Below are 19,808 nucleotides of genomic sequence, written 5' to 3'. Positions count from 1 at the left end.
TTTTTGACAGATGGGATGATTAGAACATGGTAAAAATGTTATCCTCAGTGTTAATTTATTCATTTGTAACGCCGAAACGTAACCAAACTGAAGTCTGTATTATTTAACCACTTAAACACCAGTATCCATATTGTGGGGAAAGCCTCCGCAAAAAAAAGCAGATCAAAAAGCTAAAGTTTAAGTAGTTCACATAATGTATTCAGACTTTTTTTTAGCAGGTCTGCAGAGGTTGGAGGTGGTCCCTACTCTTCCATTGACTTTTGACTTTGACATATTCTTTATTGATGACAAAAGAAAACATATGTAAAATTACATAATTTGTCACACACCATTATCAAAAGGATAGATGCAAAAACGCCAGCGGCTTATTTCCATTGCAGTCCTTTCAAATGTTTGTGGTGTTGCATAATGTGATGTGTATTGTGTGTAATTGCACTGAAGTCCATGCACCCAAAAAGGTGCCAGAAGTGTCCTAGTGCATGTCAGTCCAAGCACCCATAGGTGCAGGAAAAATCCTTGTGGGAAAAGCATGGGTGTGCCCTTCACACACTAGGGGGCAGGGACTTGATACCTGAGAAATACAGGTGGGGGGAAATGTAGAAATGTAGTCACCCTGGTGACGGGTAGGACACCTATTGGAGCCTACTTGTTGACAAGCTCAGAAGACCCAATTTCACCCCTGACTCCCCAGACCCCCCTCTTGGCCCTTGGGGCAGCTAGAGCCATGTTGTGGTTGAAGAGTGGGTTCGAATCCAGGCCAGGGTAGGACATCACTAGAGTTCAGTGTTCATTTGTTTTAATTAAAAACTGTTCTAACTTCTGTATGAAGACACGCAACGCCAATAATTCCTGTCTGTCATCATCAGCACGGTGCTGTGCATCCACACCAGGACTCCTTGCCTCAGGCGGTGCATATTTTCATGTTCAAGTCTAAACGTGTCCTCATTCTTTCCCCCTCTTTAGTCTTTACAACTTAGTAGCTCTGCTCTTGTTTTACTTTGGCTGTTTTTCAAACTACCATAAAAACTAAAACCTGGGTGTTTTGAAGCTGCAGGTTTCAGGTTCGAATCCCCATGTAGGACATTTAGGCTACAATACATTTGTACGGATTGCAGCTTTAATTTAACTCAGAGAGTGCACAAATGTAACCAAAAACTCTCTGAGTAACAAACACATACACTAACACTGAGGTTTTGACTGGCTTGTTTTGGGTTCGAATCCCAGCAGTATGATGACATACATGCATCTTAATCATGTTTAACTCAAGAAGAGTTTACATGTTATGTTTGTAAACTCTTCGTACAATTAGGCTACAAATAGACAAATCAACAGAGGATTATAGTATACTAACTCAACCGTCCCATAATAACAGCAGTTTTATAGCTTCCCAAAAAAAACGGATACAACGTGGCGAAAAAGTCGCACGGTTCAAAGAAAGACACCGTGACATTGTATCGGATTATGGCCGATCGCATCGCTGTATGTAGCAGCTGCATGGGACCTCTCTTACTGGCATCCAACATTAGCCAAATAGCCTTGGATTAAGACCATCATCATAGATATATTCGATCGATACAAATATATACATGATGGTCTTGATGCAAGGCTAACATCCACACCATCAAACAAACAACAGAATAACCATCTTCTGCAGCAGCAACAATAACAACAACAACTTACGATTTACTGAAGATGTGAAACATGGTCCCACCACCACGGATCCCTCTCTCTGGGTCCCCCAAAAGACACTCTTTAATCTCGGTCTCATTCCTCTCTCTCTCTCTCTCTCTCTGGTTGTTGGTGATCGCTGCTGCTGCTGCTATTCCTTGTTGGTGGGTTTTTTTTCCCCCGGGAGTTTGAGTTTTTTTTTCCCCGGGAATGTGGCTCTACTGGCTGCAGGAGGAAACCCCTTGCTTTGAGATCCAGAGAGAGGCTGATCTACTCTACTAATGTTCCCAGAGGATACACACACACACGCGCGCGGGCGCGCACACCCCGCCTCTCCTCAGCCTACATACATCCCGTCTCTCCAAAACTCACTCCTTTTTAGGGGAAGCCCACAAACCGTCGTCCCTTGTTTTTTATAGCCACTCCGGCGATACGCTAGCATAAATACTAATCAGATGTATTTATGTCCACAACAACGACGTGACGGTGAAACTATTCCGATGATAAATGCGGACGGTCCAACAAACTTATTTCGAGCCCTAATAGCCCTGGTCCAGAGCGTGTGAGCCCCAGACTTTTTAAGAGTCCAGACTAAAGATAAATAAATGCTGCTAAATGGACACTAGACTACTAGTCTACTAACGGTCGCTCTCTCTAGAAAATGGAGATCTTAAATGGAGATGGAAATGGAGAATTGGTTGTAAAATTGGTGATGAAAAAGCTGAGGAAAGTATTCCTGTTTTCGGTCATGGATTCATGGCACCTCGATCTACTACTCAGTCAGTCGGCTGACAGAGTGTGCCTGAGCCTCTACCATTGTTGCCAGATTTTGCGAGAGAAACAAGCAACTAGGTATATGAAAACAAGCCCAACAATAAGGTCAGTCATACCTTATTGTCTAATTTCATACAAAAGTATCGATATCTAAATGCACTTAAAGTACCAAAAGTAAAAGTGCTCATTATGCAGAAATCTTCCATTTCATGTTTTCATTTCAAAATGTATACAATCATTTGAAAATAGCGTGTGAGCTTGTAGATTGGCTATTTTCAAATAGCAGAAGTATAGAGTGGTTTAGGTTAATGTAAGTTTTGTAATAATATTTAAAATCTACACAGTAACTAGTAATTAAAGTTGTCCAATAATTGTAGAGGAGTAAAAGTAATATATTTGCCTCTGAAATGTAATGGAGTTGAAGCAAAAGAATTGGAAATACTCCAGTAAAGTAAAAAAAAAAACTCAAATTGGTACTTAAGTACAGTACTTGAGTCAATGTACTTAGTTACTTTACAGTACCACTGCAAGTGACTTTACAGACAACAAGCCGAACGTCGCTTATAATACACAGACTTGGCAACACCCCACCCCCACAACCCCAGCCCCCAGCCCTTGTGTCCATCCTCTTTTTCCCACACAGTGACATGGGCCACTGCATGGCAGCCAGGAAGCATAGTTTCCCCCCGCCCCCCCCCCCCCCACACACACACACACACACACACACACACACACACACACCACCACTACACCCCCCTCCTCCTTGCTACTTCCCTCCACTCCAGACTCCATCATCGAGAGACACAATGGCTCAGGCTACAGCAGCACCACACTGTGGGAAAATAAATGCTGCCTGCATGCCTGGGACTTTGGCTAGAGAGAAAGACTATAGTCCAGGAAAATAGAGGAGGGAGAAAAAAACAGAGAGGATGGAGGAGTTTTGGAGGAGAGGAGAGAAGCATTGCCAGATGTATCCCACCAACCATGCTTGTTTTGTCTGGAGAGAGTCTCTGAAAGGAGGACTGATGGTGGCATCATCATGGTGGCTATCATCATCATGACATCATGCCTTCTTCAGGAGAACACCTCTCACACTATCAGTGGTGGAAGAAGATGGACTCGAGTGCAACTAAAAGGCCTGAATTACTTATAGAAGTACAGTACGTATTGGCATCAATATACTGTATACTTAAAGTAGCCTACCAAAAGTAAAACTATTCATTATGCAGAATATCCTATTTCGCACGTTCTTATTTTATTTCAAAAGCTTTCAAAATCTGTCCAAAATAGCAGATCTACAAGCTCACAACATGTTGTGAGCTTGTAGATCCCCTATTTTTAGATCCCCTATTTTCGAATGTAATTATCGAAAGTAACTAGTACAACTCAAGTTTTCAAATCATTGTATTAAGTAAAAAAAATCACACCCAGTGTGAAGTGGGTGGTGTCTTGCTAGCTAATCACAATACTGAATGGAGTCAGTATTGTGTGATTCACTTAAAAAAAAACATAAATGTGTTTTTTTTAAGTGCATAGTCCTATTTATAGGGCTATGCACATGTCATGTTTCACTAGCCAATCACAGTCCTGAATAGACTGTGATTGGCCAATCACGGTGAAGGGTTAGGGGGGTACACTGGTGGCCAATCACAGCGCAGGATTGGGGGGTGCAAATATCCAAACCTCACATATAGGGGCGGTTTCACCGCCCAAAAAGTACACATTTGCAGTAGTGTACCAAAGTACTGAAAAATGGAAATACTCAATAAAGCAAAAATGCCTCTAAAGTGTACTTAAAGCTGCACTATGTAACTTTCCTCTTCTACCCTGGATTTGAACCCGTTTTCCTGAACACACCAAGCCTTCAGAAGAACACCTCACACAGTCAGATCAGAAGGACAGGGCTGTTGACGGCTTCAAAGACACAGATGTGCACAAGGAGCCAGCAGCACATGTGGTCTGTTTCTGTTAAATAATACCTGGCAAAATATTAAGATAAGTAACTACATTTTCCAGCAGCCTGTGGGGTACTAGCTTCACTACTTTCAGCCTTCAGCTATTTTTTCTGTATACATAAAACAGATGAGTTTACAAAATATATACAGACTATGTAAAAAAATAAAAAATGACATGGTAAGTTTCCTTGAAAATAAATAGTGAAATACCAACCAACAAATAAGACATCACAGTATACTGCATCGGTTCCAATTGATCCAAACCGGAACACAATCGACTGATTGATCAATAGAATAAACATGCTCTGAAAATGACCACCATCTGACCACTTAACCCGGCAGCCATTAAGTGGGCGGGCAGGGCGCTGATCCAGAAAAGTTTGGGAACTGCTGGTATAGTAGCTTATTAGCTACAGTATAGCTAAACATTTTCTTTAAAAAAAAATTTTTAAGCAGTTTTCCCAACAGCAGTCTAATAAACAATGAATATATGAATGAATAAAATGTACAGTGCATATAGGCCTATATACAGTATATAAAAGAGTGTTGGCAATTCTCAAACAGTGTGCAGTGTCTTGGCTGAGAGTCATTCCTGCCACTGCTATCTGAAGGAAAGAGAACAATTCAGCTCAGTTATATTCAGCAGAGTAGGTAGTGTGTGTGTAGACATTACATAGACTCTGTGCTATGTAAAAAGGCTTAAGTTGATTTTTAATGGAGCCAGTAGCTACAGTCAGTGTCAACAATGGACTTCATTGTTAAATTGTACCAAACACAGGCTTTATTTGCACCCCCAAAGTTGAATAGAAGGAACAGGACACAGAGTCACAGACTCCTGCCCCTCCTGGTCAATCCAAGTGTGAGAGATGCTATTATGCCATATGGCTATGGTTCTCAAAGTGGGGAGCAGGGGACCCTCAGGGTTCCTCGAGGGGGTTCTAAATGGACCCTTTAGGCCATTGGTTCTCAAAGTGGGGTCCGGGGACCTTGGAGGGCTTCCAAGGGGTCCCCAGCAAAATGTCTTACCCATGGCTATTTAAAAATAGCAGATATACAAGCTCACAGCGCGTCACTTCGTGCCGCGCTGCAAGCTTGTACATCTGCTATTTCTGATTTTTTTTTTTTAAATCTCTGGAAAATTCTGAATAATTTAGCATTTTTTTAAACACAAATCTTCTCTTCTGGGGGTCTCTGGCACAAAACATTTTCAGATGGGGGTCCACGGCCAAATATATATATCAATTTGGGGGTCCTTGGCACCAAAAAGATTGAGAACTTATACTGCTTTAGGCTACAGTACAAGTCTACACGTGTAACACTCTCAGAGTTATGGGGAGTTCTTGAAATTAAAAAATTAAAAGTTTGAGGAACCAACCAAACCAATGGTTGTTATGGTGAAACTGAAATGACTCAACCAACATTTACATCTTTCCCCGGGCCGTGAGGCTGCTAGACATTTGACTAGCATAAGCCGGCGCTTATCATCATAGGCAAACACACAAGACGTGCATAACTCTGTGCGTCCCAGGCTAGTCAGTTAAATGTTAACTACAAAGCCAAGGCAAAGTGTGCAGACTAAACAGTGCATGGGGAACTTCCTCATTCCTCCACACTATGGGTCATCCTCATCATATCAGAGTCAGATCTTTTTACAACGTCTGATCTGAAGACTGAGTCATATTAGTTGGTGGCGTGACGGTGTCGCTTGCCAAAAATAGCTGATCATCTACAGCAATGGTTCTCAAGTTTTTACACTTCAAGGTCTCCCCTTAACTCTGACAGTATACCATTCCATTTGTACACTGTCAGAGTTACACATCAACATCAACGTCAACGTCAGTGGTTCTCAAACTTTTTCATGTCAAGGAGAAGGACCCCCAAATTGATTTGTTTTTGGCTGCGGACCCCCCATCTGAAAAAAATAATTTGTGCCAGGGACCTCCAGAAGAGAAGATTATTCAAAAATGTTTATACATTTTTTTATATTTTTCCTATCTTTTCAAAAATAGCAGATGTACTCTTCGTGACACGCTGCGAGCTTGTTAGATTTGCTATTTTTGAATGGCCAACATATAAATGGATAAAGTGGTTAAAATGATTGCGATGCTATGTCAACTACATTTGCTGGGGACAGCTATTTTCAGAGCGTGACTATAAACTAAAAACAACTGTGTTCACAAAATCCTATGGCTTGCCTCTGGGCCTGACCCATGACACTCCACAATGGACAGTTTGCTGGTAAATCAATGCACAGCAGTGGACACAACAAACACTGCAGGACAATCGACAAATCTGCCTATTTCCACTAGTCGTAGGAGAAAGCTTCATTTTCAACAATACCCTATTTACACACAAACAGAACAGATAGACAGAGATAGATAGATACAGTAGACAGATAGATAGATAGATAGATAGATGTTCATGACTTCTCTAGTACAAATGTCTCTTAGGGACAGATACAAATTGGAACACAGTTTTCTTCCGCCTAACAGTCTACACATAGGAAGGAAGCGCTGACAAATACATACAAAATAAAGCGGATACCCCCCCTTCCCCCCCCCCCCCCCACATCAATAACTCCTGTTGGAAACGGAACTGGTCGAGGCCTATACAGTATATCTACTGTAGCTCGCTGCTTAATAGAAATGGAAATTCGTTATATAATACGTTATCTGTATATGTTATATATAGATTATTTAACATACATTTTCTGTTAACGGGAATGACAATCAGATGGCAGCTTCCAACTTTTTTTGCGAGGCGGAGTTACAGACTCTCAGTAGCCTTCGGAAGAGTTGTGGAAGAGTTGTATGTAACATATGCTAATTTCCAACACCTGTCCTCCCTAGGGTGTGTGCGCGCGCGCGTGCGTGCGTGCGTGCGTGTGTGTGTGTGTACGCGTGTGAACACACTAAAAAGTGTGCACGTTTGCATTTTGTGTTCCCAAGGATGTGCGATTTTGGCAGAGACAATCCGATGTGTGTGTCAAAGGAGTGGGTGTGTGGGTGTGGACATGAGCCTGTAAGGTCACAGAGACAAGCAGGAACAGGACACTGTCACGAGACAAAGAGGACACCGTGGGAGCTTTTGTTTTTTGTTTTATGCACTTTAAATCTGTAACTTTTGTTTGTTTGTTTACCATTGATTTACGTTCATTGCAACTGCTTTTTGCCAAACAAAATGACATCTATGTAGGATAGGCACATATAAGCTTTTAGATTCAGCCTATTCCTTTTCGATCACCTTAAAAAAAGTATATGTTACAGTTTGATTGTGTTGCTGTAGTGTATGTTATGGATACTGATGAAGATGATTGAAATAAACTAATCTAAACTGCACTTAACTAAACAGTGATATCTGTACAAAAGTGCCTACACTGTACAATCCATGAGTGTTCACTTAAAGGTAGGGTAAGTGATATTTTTGTCTTAAAATAAGTGTTAAATAGCTTTAGATTCTGATAGTACTCATTGATATTTACAGTATATATATAGCAATGAGTCTCTATAGTGTTTGTGTGTCTCCCCAACTCTTTAGTAAACAGAAAATGCATTTTCACGTCGGGATAACAAGTTTATCCAATCAGGAGAGAGAACTCATACTAGTTTCAGCATAAACAAGTGAAATGGAAGTGGGCACTCTCTCCTGATTGACTGAAATTGGCAACCACACCTGAAAATGTATTTTCTGTTTATCAAAGGGCTGGAGAGATGGGGAGACCCCTGTTACCGAACAAACACTCTACTATAGCAATGCTTACTATCTGAATAGTGCTTTGACCTTTTAAATTTGTTTTTTACCCAAAAACATCACTTACCCTACCTTTAAATTAACTCTGAGAGCACACGAATGGATCCCTGTACGGGTCCATTTGGATCCGTTGTGTGCAACTCTCAAGAGTTACAAACGAGTTGGGGTTCCATTCGATTCCATTTCAGGGATATATTAACACTGAGGATTTGACTGCGTATGGAGTCGACTGTGTATAGTCACCCTTGGGCCTTCAGCCAGTAAAGGTTCTTCGCCTGCCAACCTGTAAAGTAACTTGTTTAACAGAACATCACCCGCCTGCACAGGGCCAGACACAGCGGAGAGAAAAAGACATATTGTCAGGAGATACATTCCAGGCAAGCTCCTACACGCCTCCTCCACCCATACAGAGAGAGAGAGAGAGACAGAGAGAGAGACGGAGAGAGAGAGAGACGAGGAGAGAGAGAGAGAGAGACGAGGAGAGAGAGAGAGAGAAAGAGAGAGAGAGAATTTAGGTGAGAAAGCTGAATGTTCAAGGTTAGCAGCAAAATATGTAGCAGCCCGCCACAAAATGAGGGACTATAGGTGACTATTATAGTCTATTGTACACAGTATATTATTTTTGTATCATACTGGGCACTGAAGCTCCAGAGCCCCCCCCCCCGTACGCACCACACATCCAAGCCATGATTAAACCCAATCTTAATCATTTTGAGCTTGCAAACTGTGTATCAAATCCAGTCCATATTACACCTATTGCTCAAAGGCTGCAGTCTATGCCTATACAACACAGTCTATACAGCCCTATACAGTTTCATAGACCAACAACAGCTATTTCTTCACTCACAATAATAGACAATGGCTTAAACCATCCCAAGCAATTATATGACTGCAAACAACAATGCCAATATAATAATGCAACACAGCAAAGGGGCTTACAACTAAAGTTACAGACAGTATCCACTGGCTGGTGTTCATTAGAAATTGAGTTCTAATCATTTGACTGACCTTCATGAAATTGCAACTCCATCCTGTACTGGAGAGTGATTTTTGTGTAATTTTTGTGTGAGAAAACAAAGATGTTTAAGCTAATCATTTGGGGACCCCGACCCCCAGTTTGACAACCACTGACATAGATAGGACCTTTATGAATATAAATCAATCTTGATTCCATTCACCTGTTTGATCCCATAGCTGCACATTCCTCCACTCGCACCTGATTTTAATTAGGGAGACACAATTGGTCTGCTACGTTCTTTATCCAACTCAAAATGACGGTCAGATGGTGCATTTCCTGTTTTAAACTTAAACAGTAGGCTAAATTAAAATATGTATCTGAAAACATTGGAGGCGAGAAACAAGCAAAGCAGTACACAAAAGTGGCGCAGCATTATTTGCTCCTCTCTCCCCCTCAGTGTGTGAGTCCAGCGATCCCATAGCTTGGAGGGAATGGACCGTCGGTTGACACTGTGATTGGTTACATCAAAGAGAGAGAGGGAGAGAGGGGGTAGCTGAGTGCACATGTCTGTCAGAGGATCTCTGATGTTATATTGATGATGTCATAATAGATGAACATCAGGATGGGACTCCATATTTGGCCAAGACTGCACAGTGTGGTTCAGCAGATATGAGATAATCTGAATTCACAAAATGTGGGAGAAAAAAAAAAATCACATTAAGTGAAACATGTTTGGGTATTTATTTACTTACTTCCTTGGCCTGCTGGCACACTTTGACACAGATTGGTGTAGTAAGATTAGCCCCAGACACACAGAGAGAGACATACATACATACATGCATGCATGCACACACAGGGGCGTAAACGCAACCCGCCCCCCGTCTTTGGCCCAGTGGAGATAAAAATGGAAGTCAAATGGCAATCACATCAGTCAGCAGCCCACAGTAACTCAAGTAGTAGAGGCCAAGAATTATATTTAATCTGAGCAATCGTTACTCCAAAAAAAAACACAACATGGGGGAAAAAAAACACGTTGCTATTTTGAGAATGATGAGGCGATCCAGTCGGTGAAACTCCACAGTACATCATGAAATCATCATAACCAGCTATGTTGTATGCTATGTTGATGAATTGAATACATAGGACCACAATGGAAACAAGTCCCCAGGACTTTTTTTTGTGTTATCCTTTTAGCCTTAATGTCTGACTTTACCACATGCCGTTTACATTTCTGACCAATGAAGTATTCAATCAATCAATCAATCGATACATGCCAAAAACAGACCACGAACAGAGAGAGATATTCTTAGTTTATGCTCTGCAGTACGAAGATGTTGCGCGCATTAGTCGATCTACAAGCTCACAGCGTGTTGCGGATGCCACATGTTGTGAGCTTGTAAATTTTGATTTTTTTTGGAGAGAGAGACCGTGTTGCCAGATTTTGCAAGAGGAATAAGCAACCAGATCTATGAAAGCGACTATAGGCAACTTTACAGGGAAAAAAAAGCCCAGCGTTGCTTATAATAAGAATGCCTGGCAACACTGGAGAGAGACGGGGAGAGAGAGGCAGGTTGAGAGAAGGGCGTGATGAGGAAATCTTTCTCTCATTAGCCATTCCTTTAGTAGCCTATATTGCAGTCGTTACATAACCAATTAGCCTCTACTCTAGCAGATAACATAGTAAGTTAACCCTCCATCCTCCATTCACTACTACTGCCCACCAAGGCTGGATTCACTCGGGGGTTAAATCCATGCCTACCGTAAATCCCTCTGCTTTTGATATCAGAAGACAGAAGACTTGGGTGAGGTAATGGAGCCAAAAGGAAACCAAATGGACAATTAAAGGGAGCCTCCGCACACTAAAAACTGTGCAAAATCAGATTTTTATTTTATTTTATATAATATATATAAAATTAAAGTAAAATCTGCTTCACTGAACAATGGCTCCTGCCGAAAAGCCTTTAGTCACATGTATATAGCAAGCTTTCGGTCATAGACCTTCTTCTCCAGGCATAAAGCAATCAGTGCGAGGGTGTCATCACTTGATTGATGCTTGTGTCACACCTGTGCCAAACATGTCAGCGACAAAACTCATGGGAGTCGTAGAATATATGTACTACAAAAACCAAAGGACACAAGTGTCCACCGAGACAGGAAACACAAAACAAAGGGAATATTTACAATATATACAAACACCAAATAGGGTAAAATAGCCAGTGATGCGACGTGTTGTGACATTGTAGATGAGCTATCTTTGGTATTTCTTCCGTACACCAAAGTATATAGGGCTTACTGTATGCGGTTACGAAAACGTCCCCCCTGTGTTTTTGTTTCCCATCAAACCCTGCTGTACACTACAGCCCCCACCCCCCCACCCCTTTTGAATAACAGCTTACAGAGAGAGAGAGTCACATAATACTGTCAGGGAACACAGAGGCATCATGGGAGCACAACATCAATTCTACTCTCTCTCTGTGTGTGTGTGTGCGTGTGCGTGTGCGTGTGCGTGTGCGTGTGCGTGCGCGTGCGCGTGCGTGTGCGTGCGTGTGTGTGTGACAGAGAGACGAGGAAGTGACGATGATGGAGGACAGTGAGTGAGTGACCCCTGAGGGATCCATGGCTGAGTGCTCCCTCCTCTACATTACTCCTCCCTATCGACGGTGAACTTTGACCTTCGGGATGCCGGGGACAAAGCAAATCATTGATCCGCTTTATTGATAACAAATAAAAGCCGATGCGGCATAAACAGACAGTACTCTTTCTTTCTAGCCCCTCCTGCACCAGCCAGGAATATGCAGAGTAATGTTACTGAATGGTACGTTCTATAGATATCTTATTCTGTCAGGGAGCAGCTATGACCTTCTGAAATACTTAAAACCCTACATATTTCGTTGAACGGAGTTCCCCAGGGATCTATACTACTGTAGTAGGCCCTCTTTTTTTCCCCCCCTAAATGGTAAAATGGTAAATTGTGCATTTCGTCTCTGTCGGGTGGAAACCTCATATGTTCAGGATTCAAATGAAAAAATAGCAAAAGTAGCAGATCGACAAGCTCGAAACGCGTCGCTTCGCGCCGCGTTTCGAGCTTGCAGACCTGCTACTTTTGATACTTTTGTGTGACGCTGTAGTATGATCACATAGGGCATTAACTTATGAAAAAACACAAAAGGAAAAAATGGAGATAAGAGGTTTCTGCCCGACAGCAACGATTTATAAATAGCACCTTTATCCAAAGTGCCTTACAATGTGCATTACATTCACCCATTCATACACACGACACAGCGACGGTGGAGGAAACCATGCGAAGTACCAACCTGCTCATAGGGAGCATGGGGTTCTGTGTTTTGCTCAAGGACACTTCCAACAATAACCCAGCGGGAGCTTAAGTAGTTAATTGTGGACGATGGGCTGATCTTAGAATGTATCAATCCCTTTATTCCCTTATGTGATTCAGATTGGTCAAATATGTTTTAGGCGCACGTATTTGTGTTTATAGTAATCCTTCATTTGACTCCCCATTCTCTCTCTCTGTCTCTCTCCCTCTCTCTCTCTGTTACAGCAGGCATGAGTGTCTCAGTGATTCATTTTGTGTGCTAAAAGTTTGACATAACGTGTTTACACACAAAGTAAATGTGTTAGGGTGGTGTTTATAGTGTTACAGTCAGGTGTTCTGAACAACACGCTGTATAACAACAGGAAAGGGAACAGGTGAGATTACTTGCAACTGATCTCTGAAATTGTAGCTGTATTCATAAAAAAAGATCATCCAAATACTAGGGGACAGAAGTCCCGAGCTGAGCGTGTTCTACTGTCAATAGATTACCCCTTTCAATCCGGGAAAGCATCTCTGTCATTTTAGATTTCTTTGTCTATTCAAAAATAGCAGATATACAAGCTCATAGCCTGCACTATGAGCTTGTAGATCTGCTATTTTAGAAAAATCGTGAATATCTGTGCAAATCTTGGAATATATATTTTTAAAGCAAACATTTGTAACTTTCAGATGTCTCACCAAATGTCTACATTTTTCTGAAAAAACTATTGTTGCTATATCAGTGGTGCTCAAACTTTTTCTTGTCAAGGACCCCCCAAAATGAGTATGTTTTTGGCTGCCGATCCCCATCAAAATAGGTTGTTCCAGGGACCCCCCCCCCCGGAAGCAAAGGTTTGAGTTAAAAATGTTCAAAGATTTGCACAAATGTTCAAGATTGTTGTGATTGTGTGAAAATAGCAGATCTACAAGCTCGTAGCGCGGCACTCGGATTGAATGGGTTAAGAGAAGGACAGACGGGTGCAACAGACCCTCAGTGAACAGTCGTATATAGAAATTTACCGCAGCAGCAGCCATGACAAACGGCAGTGGTGGAAAAAGTACTCAAATTCTTTACTTAAGTAAAAGTACCAATACTGCAATATAGAAATACTCTGTTACAAGTAAAAGTCCAGAATTCAAAATTTACTTGAATAAAAGTACAAAAGTATTGGCATCAAAATGTACTTTAAGAACCAAAGTAGAAGTACTAACATGTTTGAAAATAGCAGATCTACAAGCTCACAACGCGTCGCATCGCGACGCGTTGTGAGCTTGTAGATCGGCTATTTTCAAATGGCCTAGGGAAGGCCTATAGGGAAGATTTTATAATGTAATCATTTATATCTGCAAAGTAACTAGTAACTAAAGTTTTCAAATAATTGTAGTGGATTAAAAGTACAATATTTGCCTCTGAGATGTAGTGGAGTAGAAGTAAAAGTACTGATAATTGGAAATACTCCAGTAAAGTAAAAGTACCTCAAAATTGTACTTAAGTACAGTACTTGAGTAAATGTACTTAGTTACTTTCCACCACTGACAAACGGACACGTTTCGGCTATACTAAGGCCTTCATCAGCGTTTTTTTCCCCCCAGCAAGAGACTGGTAAGTTAACATTAAGTGTACACATCCAGATAATATGCATTAATCTAGTTTGTAAATGTATAGGTAGCCTATGTAAGCTGTAAATGTGTAAATCAATGTGCTGTTTTCTCCCTTCCTGTAGGTCTAGACTTGTTGACCCGTTCCTGACTGACTGACGCGGGTCAGCTTGGCCAAATGCATGGCGGCACCGATCCACTTCATCAGCTCCCAGGAAATCAATGGAAATCCCCGAGATGAGCTATGACACAGTAGTTACACACACAGAGAGAGAGAGAGAGAGAGAGAGAGAGAGAGAGAGAGAGAGAGAGAGAGAGAGAGAGAGAGAGAGAGAGACACTATATATATGCACATGGTATATACTGTATATAGTATACCAGTGATTATCAAAGGTTCTTATTTCAAGGACCCCCCAGTATGAGATGCATTAGCCTACTGACCCCTGTGACCCCTATTTGATATGATGTTTGTCTCTGGAACCTCAATCTACACTGAAAGCCTGTATTTGGTTCTATTTGTACATTCAGACCTGTATGGGTCCATTTTGGTTCCTAACTGTCGATCATTTAGCTTGCTGGAACCCCCTTCAAAGACCCCTGGTCGCCGGCATCCATGCTGAGAGCCAGTGCAGTAAACTATATACTGTACAGTGTATATAGTATGTATCCTCAAAACTATTATCCAGATAAAGCTGCCGTATGCAGACTTTAGCTAATAGCTTGGTTCATTCCATTCCATCAGTGGTGGAAAAAGTACTAAAAGTATTAATACTGCAAATACTCTGTTACAAGTAAAAGACCGGAAATCGAAATATACTTAAAGTACCAAAAGTAGAAAGTACTCATTATGCAGAACGTTTAACAAGTTTTCACGTGTATAAAAAGTCTAAAAAATATTTTGAAAATAGCAGATCTGCAAGCTCACAATGCGTCGCATGGCGACGCATTGTGAGCTTGTAGATCGGCTATTTTCAAATGGCCGAAATGTATATACTGTAGGGCTGAAGTGGTTAATGTATGTTTTTTAATTGCGAACGCGGAAGGTGCGGCTTACTATGAAACCGTGCTCGGGTTGTGTGTGTGTGTGTGTATGTCTGTGTCTCTGTGTCTCTGTGTGCGTGCACTGCCTGTGTGCAGCCGCCAGAGTGCGCCAGAGTGCATGAATGTAGACAATGCTCTGATTAAAATGCACAACAGCCTGCAAAACACACACACACACACACACACACACACACACACACACACACACACACACACACACACACACACACACACACACACACACACACACACACACACACACAATGTCAATGTTCTCTCCCCATCACGGTGAAATAACACGGATTACAAGTCCGTAAATACACAATATTTTCGAGCTGCGTTCGCTTCCAGCGTTCGCGCGTCTTACTTGTGATAATCAAAATCTACAAAGTAAATAGTTACTAAAGTTTTCAAATAATTGTCGTGGAGTGAAAATATTTGCCTCTGAGATTAGTAGTTGAGTAGAAGTAAAAATACTGAAAATTGGACATACTCCAGTAAAGTTTGAGCAATTGTACTTAGTTACTTTACACCACTGCATTCCATCTTATGTTTCCCTTCTCCATTGTGTGTGTGTTCACAATGGTGAGCTGTATACAATATCACATTCACACCAGCACTTCCTCGTCCTCTCGTGTGTGTGTGTGTGTGTGTGTGTGTGTGTGTGTGTGTGTGTGTGTGTGTGTGTGTGTGTGTGTGTGCGTGTGTGTGTGTGTAAAGGCTGTGAAAAGGGCCTACAGCTCCGGTATCTTTACTGTACTGTGACATTCTTGGTTATTGATTTGTGCTGTTTATCTAACTCAGTCGATGCTCAACCTTTTTCTAGAAAAGAGCCCGCTTGAAAATCTAAAAAAAAAAGTCTTGGCGGCCCACCCACATTTTCAGAGCATGTTTATTTAAAAAGAAAAATCTATAAATCGATCCGATTGTGTTCCGGGGTCTTGAATCAATGGAACTAACATAGTATATACTGTACATCCAAGTTCCTATTGGTATCACAAAGGAATCTCAATGTTTTAAAGGGGAAAAAAATACATATATTTTTTAATACTAATGTTATATTATCAATAAAATCTTCGTGCAATGTACAATGTAGCCTGACAGCGCGTCACGGGTTTGAGTCCCGATCCCGACGGCCTTTGCTGTGTGTCACTCTCCATCTCTCTCTCTCCACATTTCCTGTCAGTCTACTGTCCTAACAATAATAAAGGCATAAAAAGCCCAAAATAAATCTTTAAAAAAATTTGGGGGGTCTTTTTATGCCTTTATTTAGAGAGGGATAGAGAAAGTAGGCTGACAGGAAATGTGGGTGACACGCAGCAAAGGTCGTCGAGAACGGGAGTCGAACCCGCGACTCGCTGTCAGCCTAGGGGTGCCTGGACTGCCACGCTACGGCCCAGTCCGGGGCCCAGTGATCTAACCGATACAGAATTGCTGACCACAGAGTTTATGCAACTCAAGTCACACACGTGCACACACACAAGACAAAACAAAACAAAACATGCATATACGTGTGTGTGTGTGTGTGTGTGTGTGTGTGTGTGTACTGCGTATGACTGCAAAAGACTGTGTAATGCGTGGGAACATGAACCACATGCACCCAAACCATTGAAGCATCCCTATTCCGGGCACCTAGCTCCTCAAAAATAGGCAAACGTTCATCCGTTGTGAGCTTCTTCTCCAATGGCTTTTTTAGACAAAGAGATTTGGTGTTGGTGGGAAGGAAGGGAGTGGGCCAAGGATAGACCCCTGAGGGACCCCGGTCAACAAAGTATAAAATGGTTTTAAGTGGTTAACTGTAACACTAGCTTGTGTATGTGTGTACACACACCAAATCAAACTCTAATGAATGATCTAATGGAAGATAACACTCTCCCCAGCATCCAGCTTCTACCTAATGAAAACGACGGTCTAATGTGGGCGTGGCATGCTCCTGGGTGGGTCAGTGTTGTCATTAGCAATTATTTCCTTTATATGACATACATACATACAGCAAAAACATACACACAGAAAAACAATGGTTCTTTAAAAGGCTATATGTTTCCACAAATAACTACTAAAGAACCATTTGATCTAGTGAATGGTTCTTCATGTTCCTCATCTAGTTCTAGAAAACCTTTTTTTTGTCAAAGTTCTTTGAGGAACCTTTGATCTCTTAAACCATGTCTTAATAGGCAGATGTTCGTCGAAAATAGCAGATCTACAAGCTCACAACGCGTCGCGGTGCGACGCGTTGTGAGCTTGTAGATCTGCTATTTTCCTACAAAGACATTTCAGCCGGTCGATGAAGTTTATAAGGTATAAGGGGCTTGGGTTCTTTATAGAACCATTCAAATAAATGGTCTGAAAGGTTCTTTCTGCAATGGTTCTTCTATGGCATCACTCTGAAGAACCAGTTTTGGTTCCAGTTGGCAACTTTATGTTTCTGTGTGCATACAGCAAATGACATGAACCGTTTGCAATTTGCTTCATGTGTACAGTCCAATTCATGTCTATATCTTCCAAAACAAAACAGCATGTTGGCTGTACTACAGTAATCCCAAGACCCATGTGATTTCTCTTACTGCAAAAGCATCTCTATCATATACATATATGGGGGGCAAAGACCACCAGGTACTTAGTTTAATGAGCTTTACATCAAAATGCCTTCTGGGGGAAGAAATAACCAGCTTCGAATAATCAGCGTGAGAAAACCCTAAAAATATCTCCAGGCTTAAATGAAAAAAGATTCAATCTATAATCTCATATAATTCCTGCATAATGATCAGTGATATCATTTCCTACGGACTGACAGTAACACACCACGCACCATGATACCATCGTCACTGTTATAAATCCTCTCTGTCGGGCGAGGAAACCTCATATGTCTGAGAAACTGTTACTTTTTGAGGATTTAAATAAAAGAAAAACAGCAAAAGCAGCAGATCTACAAGCGCAGCGTTTCGAGCTTGTAGATCTGCAAATTTCGATGCTTTTGTGTGACGCTGTAGTATGATCAAGTATAGGTCGTTAATTTACCACAAAAAGTTAGAATAGGGAGATATAGGAGGTTTCGTGCTAATAACTGGAGCATATAGGAATATGACACATCTCTCTGGTGAAGGAATGAATGAAAGGCTGACCACTCCATCAGACCCTCTTACAGCTCGCCTCATTCCTCACAGAAAGAGACAGTGTCATTATAATAATAGAATTAGCTAGCTGTTGCCTTGCCTCTCCTTTCCTTTCCTCTCCTCTCCGGCAGTCCCACACACTCTATAGTGCAGGGGTCTTCAACAGGGGGTCCCGGACCCCTAGGGGGGTCCTCAGAGTTACTACACAGGGGGGTCCTCAAAAATCGTTATGTGGTAGGATTCCGAGGGGAATGACTGGGGGAACATTAGCCAAAAACAGCAGATCTACCAGCGCGCTGCGAGGCGTTGTGAGCTTGTAGATCTGCTGTTTTTGGCAAATAGGTTTGGTGTAGACTAGGTAAAGAAAAGAGCGAACCAAGTACAGAGCCAATGGTCAAGTTTAGTATTGAGGCTTTAATAAGTGGTTAAATGTCTGAAAATACACATTAACATGAATTAATAGAGAAGCTAATGTGCAAAAAAAGAATACAAAAATCATTAATTCATACAACATTGATGATAGTGCTATCAAACAAGTCTATGAAGCTATCTATGAAATCAATGAAAAAGTTTGCAACACAATTCTATACAATATTAGTAGTAGGGGGTCCCTGCTTCATCTCTCTCTCTCAGCCTAAGGGGTCCTTGGCCTTGAAAAACGTTGAAGACCCCTGCTCTAGCGTTTGTTACCCACTCTCTCTCTCTCTCTCTCTCTCTCTCTCTCTTCCATTGCTAGAGGGTATGTTGAAACTGCTAATTACCTCCTATATGCTGAAGCGGGTGAGAGCTGAGAATGCCAGCCCCGAATCAGCCACTGACCTCACAGCACGGCCCCAGTCATCTGATTTGTGTTAGCTGGCTGCCCTCCATATCACAGGCCACCTCTATGTCCCAGCAGTATACTGGCTGTATTAGTGCCGCACACACACACGCACACGCACACACACACACACACACACACACGCACACAGGCTCCAGTTGCCATTCATTCAAACCAACAAAACACCACTACCACACACAACCAAATAATAATCTATGCCAGCGGTTCTCAACCAGTGGTCCGGGGACCACCACCAGTGGTCCTTGAGGGGGTCCTTGAGGTGGTCCCCAGCTAAATGACCAAATGGACCCTTATAGATCTTTAACTCTCTCAAGAGTTAAATTGTTAAACATCCGCATTACTTAATTTACAAGAAGCCGACACAATTAGAGAATGTAGAATAATTAGTTATTTTGATCAACGTTTGCCTGTTATCTCTCCTATTGGCACCAACATCAACACAGCGTGGAATTGTGGACAAAATCTCATCCCACAAAACAAAATGATCTTAAGTCTTGGGTCTGAGAGGCTAAATCTCATCAAACGGTGGATCCGCGGCTCAAATGCCGAATAAATAATGGGGCTTGATAAGAAAAAGGGTTGAAAACCCACTGATCTATGCTGTTTCGTATCTGTTAAAGAGACAAGAAGAATGAAGCTGCTGCTGCTGCTGTTGCTGTGGGTTTGATGGCTGATACGTGAGTGTTAATAATCAGGTGGTGAGATAGGAGATACAGGATGTGGTGGTGTGATGTGATGGGATGTGAAATATGGATAGAGAGAGAGGAGAGGGTCGACTCTCCACAGTGCCATTGTT

The 19,808-nt window shown here is 41.8% G+C and overlaps 1 protein-coding gene across 1 annotated transcript in view; it reads right to left on the bottom strand.

Moving 5' to 3' along the window:
* LOC308081532 (disabled homolog 2-interacting protein-like) overlaps window positions 1-19,808 on the bottom strand; it is a 237,992-nt gene that overhangs the window by 118,257 nt on the left and 99,927 nt on the right. The gene's annotated exons all lie outside the window — the stretch shown is intronic.

Source organism: Gymnoscopelus braueri, assembly GCF_963280865.1.
Source record: "Gymnoscopelus braueri genome assembly, contig: SCAFFOLD_63, whole genome shotgun sequence".
NCBI classification, from domain to species: domain Eukaryota; kingdom Metazoa; phylum Chordata; class Actinopteri; order Myctophiformes; family Myctophidae; genus Gymnoscopelus; species Gymnoscopelus braueri.
The sequence above is the reverse complement of the archived record's forward strand: the minus strand, read 5'-3'. Positions and strand labels throughout refer to the sequence as shown.